We start from the raw sequence: 15,081 nt of genomic DNA, 5'->3' as shown, positions 1-15,081 counted from the left end.
AGATGCAGAGGCCGTCCAACTTCAGACGTCAGAGAGATGAGACAATGAGAAGGGAGAGGCCACGAGACGGGGCGGGGGCGGGGGGGGGACCAGAAATACACACCCAGAGAAGGCAGCACTTCAAGGAAATGGGCATAACCCGCTGTGCCAAATACTGTGAAGCTGCTATGATGGGGACCCAGAAGAGGCCACAAGATTGAGTTGCAAGGAAGTCACTGCTGCCCTTGTCGAGAGCACTTTCATCTGGAGTGGCTGGAGACAAGCTGCATGGAGGCACCTGAAAGAGGAAGTGAAGGGAGCAAGGACCGGAAATGCACTGGGGCAGAGACATGGGCAGTAGCTTTTCTTTTCTTTGACCTTTTAGGGCTGCACCTGCGGCATATGGAGGTTCCCAGGCTAGGGGCCTAACTGGAGCTGTAGCCGCCGGCCTACACCACAGCCACAGCAACGTGGGATCCAAGCCGCATCTGCCACCTACACCACAGCTCACGGCAACGCCGGATCCTTAACCCACTGAGCGAGGCCAGGGATCGAACCCACATCCTCATGGATCCTCGTCGTCATTGGGCTCATTACCACGGAGCCATAAAGGGAACTCCAAAGAAGGCTTTTCTTAAGATGAGAAGAACAGCAGCACGTGGACATGATCCATAGAAAGAGAGAGAGAGGGCGGTGCGAGGGCAACAGCCCGAATACGTCGCGGGGCCGACACGCAGCGCAAAGAAGAGGCTCTCTGCTCCAGCGGGACCGAGAGTAGTTCATCCAAAAACGCAACATGCCCAGCCCTCTTTAACTTTTCCTTTGGGGTTTTATAATGTATATAAGGTAACAGTACAGCGATGCAGTATATAAATATACACAGGCAAGGAAATTTGCTCAAAAGTTTTAACCAGTGTCAGTGCACAATCAAAACCATTAAAGATTACTTAATAAAAAATAAACAAAATATCACCAAACTCTAAACTACGCAGCCTTCAGTGAAAGAAGATCCTGTGTCATTGTATATTCATGTATTCTGTATTATCTCAAGTATACAAGAAAAAATCTAGGAAAGCTGAAAGAATATTAATCTTTGTGTCTGAAAATATATTCATTTTTATTAACCAGGATTTTTTTTTTTCCTTTTTCAGCTGCCCCCACAGTATATGGGAGTTCCCGGGCCAGGGATCAAATCCAAGCCAGAGCTTCGACCTACAGCTGTAGCAATGCCAGATCCTTAACCCACTGTGCCGGGTTGGGCATCGAACCTGCACCTCCACAGAGACAAGCCAATCATTAACCCGCTGTGCCACAGCAGGAACTCCTAACTGAGAATTTTTTTTTTTTGAAAGGCTCAAATGCTATAATCCACCAAAAACTGCACGAGAGCTACATTTGAACTGGAAAAATACAAGAATCATGGACCATTCTCAAACCCAAACGTCACAGTGGCCAAACATAAATCTTATGATTTATTCAGAGAAATGCAAATCAGTGAGAGTCTTATTAGCAAGACAAGCCTGAACTGTACCACTAGATTCTGCCAGAGGCAGCACGGTCACCCCGAACACCATCCTGCCCAGCAAAGAAAAGCAGGTTGAGAAAGCAGGCTTCTTTAGGCAGGTAGCCTAATCATTACAGCAAAAGCCCCAACCCACCGCAAATCCACCTGCTCAAAGAACACACTAGCAGGGCTTGGCAGGCGCCGAGCCCCTGAACAGCTCCGGGCACCTTCCAGATGTTTTTGGTCAGCCTCTGGACAATCCGCCAGTTAAGCAGGAGTTCCATGTTACCCTGCTTAGCTACAAAGGCTCAAGCCCAAGAGTTTCGAATGGACACACACACAGTCCCTTGGTGACACTGCTGGAATCCCAGGGCGGGGCTCTGAAACAGGGGCCTTCCATAGAAGGCACACCCGGGGCTCTTCATCAGTACTGGGGACACCACTTATCAACCACATAAAAGGACAGCATGAGAACATGAAGACGAAGCCCTTGGCGTGGCCGATGGGTGAGCACAGAAGGGACGGGCGTCGTGGTCATCAACTTGGCTGGGATGCACACGGGCTGGGGGACAGTGAGCAGACCCACAACCCTCGCAGGGCTCAGACTGTATGCTCCTCGAGAGCCTGTCTGTTCGCAGCCGGATGCCCAGGGCCTGGTACAGCGCCTGGCACAGAGGAGGCTCTCAAGAAAGACTTATCGAAGGAAGGAAAAACATGACGGGTTACATTAAACCACAAAGACAACAGAAATAATGCAGAAGCCTCGAAAATCACAACACGGTTCCACAAAACTCAGGAAAGCTTGACAGCAGCTGTCAGGAGATGGGGGGGGCAGCGACGTCACTCTACAGGGCAGAACTGCAACATATAATTCCTTTAGGAATGAGGATAATCTTTATTAACAGAGACGCTGAGACTAATCATGAACTAAATGAAACATACGGATCTTGTTCGGAGCCCGAATCAAACAAAACCAACTATTTTTTAAAAAATGAGACAGGCGGGGAAACGGAACGGAACGGACGACCGGGAATCTGAAGAATGACAGTGCCAGGAGTTCCCTGGTGGCCTAGTGCTTACGGGATCCAGTGTTGTCACTGCTGTGGTAAGGGCTCGACCCCTGGCCTGGGAACTCCTGCATGACATGGGCACGGTTAAAAAAAAAAAAAAAAGTGACAGTGCTATTGCAGGGGGTGATACCACCACTGGGGTTACGTTCTTAAAACGTATGACTTTTTAGAGCGTCATAATGGGAATATCTATGGAAGAAACATGATGTCTGGGATTTGCTGTAGAACAATGCAAGAAGGCCCTGGGGAATGAGGTCGGCAAACGTATAAACGAAAAGAAAGGGGCCATGTGTTGATGCCAAGTTGAACCTGAGCGACAGGAACACCGAAGTTTCTCACACTCTCTCTCCCTCCAAAGAGGGGTGAAAACTGCCGTAGAGACAATTTTAGAAGGAAGAGTATAACCATAACCTCAGCTGCAGTGTCTGTCCTGGCATCTGCCCCACTGGGAGAAGGGCGGTATTCTGGGTCCTACCTGGACACGGTCATTTCGGAGGAGACCTGCAGGACAGAGCTGCGAGTCCCGCCTGCGCTTCGTCCCCGCCACCACCTTCGCCTGGCACTCCCCTGCTTCAGCTCTGCTTCCACTTGAGCCTGGAGCAGCCGCCAGGCTTCCTCTCCCGCTGGTTTCTCCTCTCCTGCCCAGTCTAGCCTTCCCTGCCACTGGCTGGTCCTTTCTTCCCCAACCCCGGGCTTCACCCGGTGACGTGGGGCTGCAGGTCAGGTCGTCCTCCTCCTTCCTCCTGGTCCTCAGACCAAAGGAATCCCTCCTCCTGACCAGGGCGACCCTTCTAGACCCTCCTCCTGAGCGGCACTGGCATCGCCAGCGTGTCTAGACAGGGCCACTCTGCCCAGATTGGTCACCCACCCCGCCGTGAGTTTCCCTCTTGCTCCACTTACCTCCTCAGATCCCCCCGCACATTCCAGGACTGACCAACACGGGAGGCCAGCCAGTTAAACACGCACGACACCCGAGTGCCCAGCACAGCATCCCGCACGGGGGCGGCCGCAATGAACGTGACTGATGCAGATGTGCTCGCCTGAAGCTGAGGATCCAAGGCAGACATATTCGAACTGGTTCGACCGGCACACACCATTCGGGGGCATGGGGCATCTTTTGTTTACCTCTCTGCATCCTCCGAGCTTCATGCCAGGCCTAGCACAGACCAGATCCCAAATAACCCTGGAGCAAAGGAATGTCTCTGCACGTCACTGCCCCTGGCGCCACAGGTGCGGAAACCCGGCGAATGTGGGATCACTCTCAACTCTACAATGACAGGCACTGAGAGAGGATTTTTGATGAAGTCTTTTTTCCTTTCTCTTTTCTTTTTCTTTCTTTTTTTTTTTTTTTTTTTTTTATGAGAACACTCAGAAACCTGGCCTCTGGGAAAAATGTGTGTAGGGAGGTGAGAAGTAAGGCTCCTAGAGCCAGGCTTACCAGGCCCAGCTAAAAGCAGCTCTGGGTGTGCTGAGCTTCTGTCTTCTTTGCTATTCTGGGTCGTCTGCTCCCTCCTCCCACTGCCAGCCTCCTCCCTTCCAGCTGCAATGGGAATAAACCTCAGTCATCTGCGCCCCCCCCCCATACTGCTCTGAGCACGCGGGTTCCTCTTGCCACCAGTGTCTCACTTCCTATCTCAGCCCTGAGCTGAAGTGACCCATCTGCTCTGGTGCTTCTGTTTTGTAAAAGCAAGATCTTGAAATTCACCCTGCTCCCAGCCAGGAGTTTCACTGAGACTCCAGTTTGAGGACCACATCAAACCAGGTGGGAACCAGAACACAAGGGGACTCGGTAAGGGCTGACGCAGGGCTCCTGAGTGCCAACTCCAGCCCCTGCCAACACAGACACACACTCCCCAAACCCCAAGCCACGGGGCCTGGTTCCGACCGTGGAGGAGTGCCAAGTTCAGGCAGACAAACCCTCTTTGCAGGCGCATCTCCAGGGCCTTGGAACTAAAGGGCACAGTGAAGCCGGAAGTGACACAGCAAAGCTATCAAGGGACACGTGCTGCGGGACTTGGCAGAACCAGTGAGGCGCCCCTTCTCCTCACCAGACACTGGGTTTGGGTTGGTCCGTTCTCCCCCGCATGGCCTGGGAAGAAGAGGAAGGGCAGCTTGTCGCCCCAAGGCCACGAGCCATCCCCAGTGACGAATTCAGGGTCCCGGACACGAAGAAGTTCGAGTGTGTGGGTGGGGAGAGGGGAGAGGGCTGGAATGGACGCCCTCCAGGCTGCAGGGACAGGGACGAAAACGCAGCAGACTTCCCAGCGGCCGCACTACTCTCTGTGGGCTGACTCTAAAAACTGCCACGTCATCCTTGCTTGGGATCGCAAAGGAAGGCCCCCGAGGCAGAAGCTGCAAGAGCCCTAGGAAGCCGAAACGGCCTCACGAGCATCCCCAGTGGAGGTCCGAGCTCTTTCCTGGTGGTCTAGGGCCAGGGTTGGCCATTTCTTTCTCGAAAGGTGAGCCAGTAAATCCTTTCGGCTTGTAGGTCGTGCCACCTCCAGCGGCCACAGACGACACGACAAACAGTGTACGCATCTCTGTCCCAATAAAACTTTATTTACCAAAGAAGGCGGCCAGCCCATGGGCTACCGTCTGCCAACTCCTGGTCCCTGGGACAACCTACTCGTCTAGTATGTCCAAGCTCCCAAGAGGAACGGAGGCCACCCTCCCTCTGGGAGGCTGCTACCCACTCTGGAGAGCGGGGTGTGCTCGGGGGACCCCCATTCCTGCTATTCCCTCCCACGAGCGGGGCTGCTAGCTTCAAAAGCCTAGTCTGCCGCAGAGACCTGGGAAAAGGGGAAGAAATGCGCATCTTCGGCCAGGCACGAAGGCTTGGAAAAAGCAGCCACTTGCCCGGGATCATGTAGCTGCCCAAGGCTTCCTGATTCTGGGCAGTGCTCTTTTTCCTCTAGAAAGATGACTGGAAAGGCATCAGAACAAGCAGCCTTGCTGGTGGAGGCTGAGGACCCAGGGCATGTGTCGCGACAGCACGTCTCCGACCGCTCAGGAACTGATAAGCAAATGATAGCACCAAGGTCAAGACCGAGAGCTCGGAGCGGTTAAGTGTGTGGCTCTATCTTTCCAGGACATCCCCTCCCAAAGGTCGTTACCAGGGAGAAGAAGACCTAAACAGAAACCTCAGCTTCAGAACGGGGTGTGGGTGGGGGGAAGACGTGGGTGCTCATTAGCAGAAACTGGTCCGGCAGTCTGGGCGCGCCCTGGGCTGATCCACAAGCACGAGGTACAGAAGCTGACCCCCTTCCAGGCCGATGCCCCAGGCCCTGGGATCCCTGTCCCCGCACCGTCTCGGCAACCACGCGCCTCCCAGACCTCACAACACAGTCTCCTCCAGATCTCCTCCCAGCGCCCACGTCCACGGCAAACTTTACCTGCCTGACTGTAACGTTTCCATCCAGATACCCTGCCATTGTCTTGATGGCAACCCGTCTAAAAAAGCAAAGCAAGCATGACTCCCCGAACAAGTCTGAACCCTGACTTTTCTGTTTTTGTCAATCATTAAGGCTCAAGATGTCAGCACCTTCTCTCCCCCATGTCCTGTCTCCAAGCCAAAGGGGCTCTCTGACTACCTCCTCCTCCTCCGAATTCCCACAGGCCCCACCTTAATCCATCACCTCCGGGCGGGAATGTGGCCCATCTCCTGCCCGGGGCCCCAGATTCTAGGCTGGTCACAATGCCAGCTGCTCTTTCCCCACATGCCCGTCCTCCTCCCATCTCCCACAGTCTCTTCAAGGTCAAGGCCCAGCTTACTTACCTGCGTCTTCCCAGCTCCCAGAACCTTACCTAACATGGCAGACACCCCTAAAAAAGTGCGCAATGAATGAATCCTAGCTCGCGGCAGGAGCCATGACCACCCCAGACACCTGAGCCTCCTCTTCCCACCACCACGGGCCCAGACGCCAGGCTCTGCAGGTTTTCCATTGTCTCCCCCACCCCTTCCACCCCCAGGAACGAGCCCCATCGAGCTGATCAATGCCTGACCCTCCTCGTGTGCCCGTGGCTTCCCGCATCCACATCTCTGCCCACGCTCGGCTCGCCCTGCCCTGCGATGACGTCCGCACCCTTCCCCCTCCACGAAGTCCAACTCCTACGCAACTGCCAATTACCGAGCTCTGGGGGAAAGAGGGGATGCAGGAAGGCGGACGATGACAAAAAACGGGGAAGGGGGGGCCCTGAGAGAGACACACTGGGGTCTCTGATCCCTGGAGCCACTACCCTCCCAATAGGTTGCAGGCGATTAGAGAAGGAAGAGGCGGGAGGAGGAGCCAGATTTTTCCACTGAACGAAAGGCATGATTTTCATCACTGCTTCTGTTGCCCTGGTAACCAGGGACAGCCCAGTGGAGAGTACAGTAAAAGAACACCATGTTTATCTTTGCTGTCTGATCCACTTCCCCGCACACCCTTCCCTGGCCACCCTCTAGCCCCTAGGCCGGCTCCCAGCTTCTTAGAATGCCACCACCAGCCCATCCTTCCAGGCGCTCTTGCTCAAAACCTCAAAGGCAGAGCTCATCTCTCGCTCTTTATGCAACCCCAGGTACCACGTACTCTTCCCCCTGCAACGTTCCGGGGGTCATCTCACCACACCCATCTGCGTGCCAGGGGCGCCCCAAGAACAAAAAGCTGACCTCTCGGGCACCAGAAGGGCATCCGCTCCACAAGAGGATCCACCGGGCAAGGGGGGACATACGGGGGCAAGGAGAGGACAGCTGCCCAGCCAGCCCTTCTTTCTCAGGCGCAGACAGCTGGTGTGCCATGGGCCCCTGCTCGCCCATCTCCCCCTCCACGGCCGGGACCGGGAGCAGAGGGCGCAGGCCCACCCCCGGGCTCCCACAGATCCTGACTCCCACACGGACACAGTGTCTGTGTGACCTGACAACAGAGACACAGCGCTCGCCCTGGGAGATTATATAAGCGTTATATAACATGGTGGCACCAACAGGCACATAGACGCAGTTGCTGAGTGCCAGGGACAGGCCGGGAGTGGAACCAGACCCAAGGGGCTGGAGGTGCAGCCCTCTCGCCACCCATGCCAAAGCAACACCCGGCCCTGGCTGCCCCAGCCCTGTCTCTACCTGCTCCTTCCACCCCAGAGGACGCAGAGGGAGACTTGCCTGGCTCTGCCTTCTTCCTCCCACGCTGGGCAGCAGGGAGGGGCCGCAGCACCATCACCAGCCCGGCCCAGGGCAGCCTCTGTCCAGCTGCCCTCCCCACAGGGGAGCGGCCAGGGGGCTACCGGCAGGGGAGGGGTGTGGGCCAGCAGCCCCCTCCTCTCTGTCCTTGCACCAGAATGTGTTTGTTTGGGGAACCAGTGCTGCAGCGGCTCCAGGATTGGCTGGGCCAGCCTTCCCTCCGCTCTGTCATTTGCCGTTCTTCTAAAAAACAAAACAAACCGAAAGGGAAAGAAAAAAAAAAAATTAAGCACATTTGGCAAATGCCGAAACCCCAATTTTGGCCTATGGCTGCAAACAAAGCTGGAAGGAGGGGGTCCTACGGACATTATCCAATTTCCCCACAGCCCCCACCTCCCACCACATCCTGGCCGACCCGCGATCTATGAACTTGATCTGTAGGCCTGGAGACTCCTCTTCACGTCCGTCCGGACAACCCCCCCCCCGCCCCGCCCCTCACGTCCTTCTCCCAGCCCCTAGCTCTGAGCTGCCTCTGCTGCTGGAGCTTCTACGGCTGGAGGGCACAGCCGCCCCCAGCCTCTGCAGAGCGCTCAACGCCTGGGGCTCCTGGAGTGCGGGAGCCAGGGGCCAGGCGGCCAGCCTGGGGCAGTTCAGGGCAGTTCTGGGGCAGGTCTTCATCAAACTCCTCCACCCGCATCACCACACCCACTTTATTAATTGGGGGGGGGGTACTGAACACAGGCAGTGCCCAGGGGCATCTCTGGCTGCGCCTGCCTCTCCCGAGCTATGCCCGGGGCCTTCCCGCCTCCTCCACGCGCACCTCCGCGCCCCCTGAAGAAGGGGGGAGAAAGAAATACGCATTAATATCACGAGCCTTCGCGCACCATCGCGCGCCCCCTCAACCACCTGTCTCTGCGCTCTCCCTCCCCCACTGCCTTCCTCAACTCCGGGCGCCCCCTCTGCAGCAGCGGGGCACCACGCCCACTGCGGAGCCGAGAAACGGAAGGTGAGCAGCGGCCAGGGGCTCCGGGCCGGGCCCCGGGGACTGCTCATCCGCCTCCCCTGCCCTGCGGGCCCCGGCCCGAGAGCCCGAGGACCGGCCGGGGCCGCTCGCGGCCGCCATCCGCTCCCACCCACGCGGCCAGGGCATCCGCAGGGGAGGCCGCGCCGCAGCAGGGGTGGGGCGCGACCCGAGCGCGGCGGGGCCCAGGGCGCAGTCCCCAGGGGGCCCACCCCTGCCCCGGGGCTCTCGGCGACCGCCCGCAGGCCCGGCCGGGGCCCCGCGCTTACCTCGCGTGTCCGCCTCCCTCCCGGGGGCCCGCACAACCGCCTCGCCGCCCCCGCGAGCGCCCAGCGGAGAGCGCGAGATGCGCAGCGGCGGCGGCCTCGGCTCCGCAGCGGCGGCTTCCCGGTGTGTGAGCTCAGCCCGCCCGCGCGCCCGCGCTTCCCACGCTCGGCGCCCGGCGTCGCGCCACCCAGCGGCCGCGGGGCGCATCGCACGCCGGCGTCCGGGAAGCTCTGCCGCAGCCCTAGCGACGGGCTTGGAAATTCCCAGAATCTGACCGCGGGTCCGCGGTGGGGCTGGGGACCTCGGCCAGCCTCGGAGCGGAAAGGCTCCCACCCACCCCATCCCTGAAGGAGATTCCAGAGTCTTTGCCTGAGTCCCTGAGGTCCCGCTCCGTTTCTCTGGCCGTTTGCCCGCTTTTGTCTCTCGGGGCGGTGGAAGCTGGGGTGAAGGTGGTGATTCTGTAAAGTGGTGGCGGGGGATTGGCGTGGCCCAAGGGAAGGAAGCGCGGGTTAGGCTAGCAGGTCAAGGCCTCCTTGGGCCTGTCTAGAGGTCCGAGGTGTGCAAAAACAAAACAAAAAAAGAAAAGAAAAGAAAAAAGAAAAACACAGAGGCCTTAACCCACCTGGAAATTCTAATTCGGGAGCCTGGGAGTGCTGGTTCTTAACCTCTCCTCTGCTCCAGACCCTTTAGAGAACTGGAAAAGAGCTGTGAGCCCTCGCTCCAGAAAAGTGCACGTGCACCCATAAACATAGCTTCGCGTGGTCAGAGAATTCTCCTGCTTCTCAAAGCTCCGGGGACCCAGCTGAAGGACACCGTCTCTGCCAGTACCCTAAGCCAGTCCAACCTGGTGATCGCCTGTGTCGCTGCCTGTTTGCTCATGAGGCTTCTTCCTTCAGGCACACCCCTTCTCCCCCAGTCCCACCTTTCTGCCAGTGGAATATCCGCTTCTCCTTGAAAGCCGGCTCGAATACCGCCTCCTCCCTGATTTCCCCTTCAGGGGTGTCATCCATGGCCGTCGTGGGTTTCTGGGAGCATGTTCTTTGTGCCATTTAGGTCTGTTAATACTGTATATATGTGGACCTGTGCTTATTTTTGTGGTTGTTGTCTTATTGCTCCTTCTAGATTATAAACTCTTTTAAGATCAGTCTCCTCCTCTACAACTACCAAGGTGCCTTACAAGATATGCCCTTGGCAGGTAGCTCTTAAATAATCAAAGGGGAGTTCCCTCTCTGGTGCAATGGGTTAAGGAGCCAGTGTTGTCTCTGCAGGAGCATGGGTTCGATCCCCAGACCAGGAACGTCCATAGGCCACAGGTGCTGCCAAACACAAATCCAAGAGAAGCGGGGTTGAGGCCCCGGATGACAGATGCCTTTGCTCCAGAAGAACCTGATGCCGCTGGTCCCAGATGCTTCGCCATCAACGTGCATTCCCCCCAAGCACACCTTGGCACCTGGCAAGCAGAATTCTCAAATTAGTAGGATCATTTGATCTTCTCTTCTGGGCAAGACAGACATAAGGTAAAGATCCCTAGATCAAGTTGGGGTACACGTTCATGCAGGATGCCCCTGACGGATAGTAGATATTCCACCCCAGATGTCCCCTCGTCTAAAAAGGGACACTGCCACCCACCAGTTGCACTTGCCAGAAGCAAACTGGTGTCATCCTTGTCTCCTTCCCTCCATGGGCTCCCTCCGTATGCATTCCCCATCAGTCACCACATCCTGGATCGATTTCAGAGACTGCCCTTCTCTCCATCCCCGCGGCCCCCTCCCAAGCTCAGACCGGCATTATTTCTTGCTTGAATTTCTGCATCTCTCTCCATCCTAGCTGGCCTACCTGCCTCCAGCCTCACCAGGCTCAGATCCAGTCTCCACAACCCAGCCAGAAGGATCTTCCAAAAATACCAACCACTTCCTTGCTGAAAACGCTTTGGCAGCTCTGCCTTTAGGAAGGATGAAGGCCCAATGCCCTTACCTGGCTCTTTGGGCCTCCAAGCTCTGGCCCTTAGCTAAACCCTCCGCCCCCGCGCGCGCCTCCTCTTTTGCCCCTTCCTGCTCACCCTTCGTGCTTCACTCGTACCAGACACCTTGGGGTGAGAACCCCGTTCCCTCACTGCGAGGCTGCGTCCTACTCGTGCTTCCATCTTCCCTCCTGTCACCGTGTCCTACCCCGGCTGTCACATTCGGCACACAGATTTTTCCTCCCCTGGGACCGCCCGCCATGCTAGGAACACTGCATTCGTGTCCTCAGTGCCAGGCACAGTACCTGGTGCCAGGTAGGCACACAAATGTTTGTCTCTTCCTGGATGAATGAGTGCCTTGAACACGACACACGGCGCACATGAGGGACTCGGGGGCAGATGTGTGATCTCACAGTCAGATGTGGTGGGGCCAGGCCCGCTGCTTCTGAGTGACAGCACGGCTCATTGTTGTCAAGGGAATTTAATCTTTCAGAGTCTTTGATTTCCTCAACGGAAAAAATAGGGGTAATGATACTCTGAGCTGCTCTGAAGCTTGCCAGCGATCTCCGTGGAAGCACTTTGTCATTTCGCAGTTCTCTCTCTCTCTAGCTAATAGTAGTATTGTGTTACTTCACTCAATCCTCACAGTAACGTTTGGAGGGAGGCGGCTGACGTTTCCTGTTTTGCATATGAGGAAACCGAGGGGAAAATGCAAAGCGATTTGCCTAAGGTCACCCAGCTCCAGCTCGTTACCAGGGAACAGAAGCTGCCGCGGCTTCTGAGCCCGGGCTTCCTGTGACCACTGCCCCCCTCCTCTCCATCCGCAAAGTGGGGACACACAGCTTGACATCCGGAAGATCAGGCAGCTGACCAATGTCACTACTCACCATTTCTGGAGGGTTTTTCAGCGGGCGACGATGGAGGGATGAGATGGGTTAGGGTGGACGACAGGTATCTGGGCAGGAGAATTGGGTTCAGGAGCAGTTGACCTTGGAGCTGGCCCCATACGCCCCATCTCTGCCCCTCGCCCACCCTGGAGGGGTGGCCTCAATCAACAGCTCCCTTTTACCACATAGTCAGACCCCCGAGGGCCCTGAAATTCCCAGAAGCTGGAGATCTTCTGTTGCCTCCCTATTTCGAATTCTGTCTGTCAGCAAATATTTACGGAGCTTGTGCTAAGTGCTTTGTCACTGCCTGTGGAATCCTGGCCAAATGACTTAACCTCTCTGAGCCACAGTTCCCCATTTTGCAAAATGGGCTTGCTAGTGGCCTGCCATTAAGCAAGATAACCAGACTGCGGCCGGTGGGTTGTTGCTGGTGGAGACCCCTGCCCCCCTCCCCCCGTCTGCTCTTCCTCATTCGCGTGCACGCGTTTCACGGAGAGAGCTTCAGGGCTCAGAGCCTGTTTGAACTGCTCGGGAATGACTTGTGAGTTTCCAGACCCTTTGCGTTTGTGTGACTCGGTCAGCCACAGTGATGAGAGGCTTTTCTGAGCTCTTGGTGGGCAGAGGGCATGGACCACTGAGCCCCAGAACAGGAGGGGACGAGCTCAACAGCCGTCTTTTGGTGACCTCGGCTGGGACAGCTCCTCGGGGGCTCCTTTTGGGGGCACTCCCAGAAATAACTCTCCGGTACTCTAAGAATGTCACTGAAATCATCAAACGCGGGTTCGCAGACGCCAAGAGTGGAGGTGGCGCCTAGCACCTCGTAGGCACTTCATATGGGTCTGTTCCCTGAGATGGACACGCATCCCTCAGCCCCAGGGTCTTCTGATAACTCTGCTTTGCCCAAAACGTGTTTGTTTCTCACTGTGTCCAGTGCCCCAGGGAACACCCAGTGGAACTGCCCTTCACAGATCCCTGTGTGCGGCTCTGGTGGTGTTTCTCTTTAAAGATAAAATCATTTTTTCCCTTTTTGTTCAACAAAGACAACAGCCTTTTGGCTCTTGGATAAACGTTCCCGTCGTTCTAGCAGGTGGATTTGCCCCCGGGCACCAAGAGCTGTGCTTTTAAAACACACACTGGCCCAGCTGTTTGAATCCTGTGTGGACTTCAGTCTTTCTGCTCTTATCTCGGGCCCTGGGGCCTTAGGTTTTCTCTGCCTTGGCAGGCTGATAACATGTGGAAGGAGGAGAAGAGTTTTAATTAATAGACTAATTAAGTGGTACAAGCCTTTAATAGCTGATTATAAGAAAGTCCTTCCCCACCCCACCCCCACGTGACTGATTTATTTATTGCTGTCGTGCTGCCTTATGGCAAAAATCAGCTTCTAGGAGTCTACTGGTTGGTTCAGTGGGTCTTTTCTTTCTCTTTCGCTTCACCCTTCTCCTTGCCAATGGTGGGCGCAGACAGAAGGGGAGACCTCAAGCCAGGTGATGAGCAGATGCTGGCGCCATCTCCAACCTGAGCGCCCAGAGCTAGGGTGGGAATAGGAGGGCGGAGGAAAGAGAAGGCAAGGGAATCCTACCCGTACTTGTAGGTTTTACCTGCACAGGACCCTCCCCCGGGATCCCTGCCCCTCCTAGGCAGTAACTCACATGCCTGTCAGCTGCATTCGAAAACAGTGCAGGAATCCCCGCTGTGGCTCAGTGGGTTAGGTGAAGGATTCGAGTACTATCCGTGAGGTTGTAGCTTTGGTCCCTGGTCTCGCTCCCTGGGTTAAGGATCTGGTGTTGCCGCAAGTGGCAGTGTAGGTCACAGATGTGACTCAGATTCTGCGTGGCTGTGGCTACGGCATAGGCCGGCAGCCCCAGCTCTGATTCGACCCCTAGCCCAAGAACTTCCTTATGCTGCAGGTGTGGCACTAAAAAGAAAACAGGAAAAAAACCCAAACAAACAAACAAAAAAAAACAGTTGCAGTAGGCAGTTTTAAGGAATGCACTGAAATCCGACTGCCTAGGTTCAAGCCTGGGCTCTCCCACCGGCTGGCTGTACAGTCTGAGCAAGTCACTTAAGGGCACTGAGCCTCAGCCTCCTCATGTACCCAGCGGGATACAATTGTTCCTCCCTAGGGCTGTCGGGACAATTAAACGAAACAAGCCAGCTAAAGTACTCAGCACGATCCCTAGCACATACTAAGCCCACAAACATGAGCTATGATAATCACCACTGCCCGAAATGATTTAACCTCCACAGAAGGAATTTGATCAATATTTGTAGAATAAATGAATGACTACATCCTAATTTTCAAGTAGATTGTGAGTCCTTGAAGTTCAGAAGGGTGAAGAAAGGAGGAAATGGCCCATTAAATCAATCATAATAAGACTAAGACGCCAACTGTGGTTGAGTTCTGCTCTCAGGTTGGGCTCTGAGTTAATTGTTTTCTGTACATTCTCTCATTGAATCTTCACGTTACCTGACTTTGACCAGCTTTCTTGGAATGTGCTTGCTGTCAATAGCCCCAGCCTCCATACCAGATTTTGTGGGATATCCTTATTCTCCCCAGGATTTCCCAGCATCCTTGGGGGCTGGGCTGACATTTTCCTGACTCCTTTTCCTTAGGGATTCCTGCTCCAGCTGAATTCAAGCTCAGGTTTCTGCCCCCTCACCGTGCCATCTTCTTGCTCCACCACACGTCAAGCTCTTTTGTCCCAAAAGCCCCGCAACACAGGGCCATTTGGTGCAGAAGACTTTCACTGACGGTCAGAGGCAAGACAGAGCAGTTACAGCGTGAACCACAGTTGGGCACCTGCCATCTGCCTCTGCGTGGATTGAATCATGAGCCACTGCACCTGCCGACCCTCAGCACCCCCTGAAAGGAGCTCAGGGTGGAGGGCAGGAGTGAGGCCCTCTGTGCTCTGGGAGAACTGGCCGAACAGCCAGATAGGTAGATATTTTCAGGATAAGATTTTATGAGTCCCATTCTCCCATCTCTTCGTATCTCGAAAAACACTAACATTCTTCAGGGTGACGTCTGCTCCTCGTGACCAGCAGTGACCTTCATGAGACCAGCAGCGACCTTCTATAAAAATACGTGCCTGGCTGCATGCACCTCCCCCCTCCCCCAAATCGCATCTATACGGCCCTTCCCCCTGCCCCTTTGGAGAGGTATTTCAGAGCTCTCTGAAATGCTGCCTCCCGGGCTATAGTCCTCATTCTGCCCCAAATAAAACTTAACGCTCAACTTTGA

The 15,081-nt window shown here is 55.6% G+C and overlaps 3 long non-coding RNA genes across 4 annotated transcripts in view; 1 reads left to right on the top strand and 2 right to left on the bottom strand.

Moving 5' to 3' along the window:
- The window catches only part of LOC110255544 (uncharacterized), a 26,367-nt gene extending 17,245 nt beyond the window's left edge, over positions 1-9,122 (bottom strand). The window contains exons 1-3 of one of the 2 annotated variants that reach the window (XR_014816642.1): positions 8,996-9,122; positions 7,688-7,948; positions 104-277 (exon numbers count right to left, since the gene is read on the bottom strand). This is a non-coding gene — a long non-coding RNA (uncharacterized LOC110255544). The remainder of the gene's footprint in view (positions 1-103; positions 278-7,687; positions 7,949-8,995) is intronic. The other variant, XR_014816641.1, reaches the window with a different exon arrangement.
- LOC146400236 (uncharacterized) lies at positions 5,085-6,503 on the bottom strand. Its single transcript, XR_014816643.1, has 2 exons — positions 5,946-6,503; positions 5,085-5,566 (listed from the first exon to the last, which is right to left on the bottom strand). It is a non-coding gene; the product is annotated as an uncharacterized LOC146400236 (long non-coding RNA).
- LOC102160414 (uncharacterized) lies at positions 8,432-15,081 on the top strand. The gene is made up of 3 exons (XR_014816650.1): positions 8,432-8,711; positions 10,262-10,510; positions 14,454-15,081. It is a non-coding gene; the product is annotated as an uncharacterized LOC102160414 (long non-coding RNA).

The sequence above is a fragment of the Sus scrofa genome, chromosome 9 (assembly GCF_054392235.1).
Source record: "Sus scrofa isolate SSC_HxYL_T2T_F1_AM1 chromosome 9, Sscrofa_HxYL_maternal_Yorkshire_Landrace_v2.0, whole genome shotgun sequence".
NCBI classification, from domain to species: domain Eukaryota; kingdom Metazoa; phylum Chordata; class Mammalia; order Artiodactyla; family Suidae; genus Sus; species Sus scrofa.
Note: the sequence above shows the minus strand (reverse complement) of the source record. Positions and strands in the feature narration are given on the sequence as shown.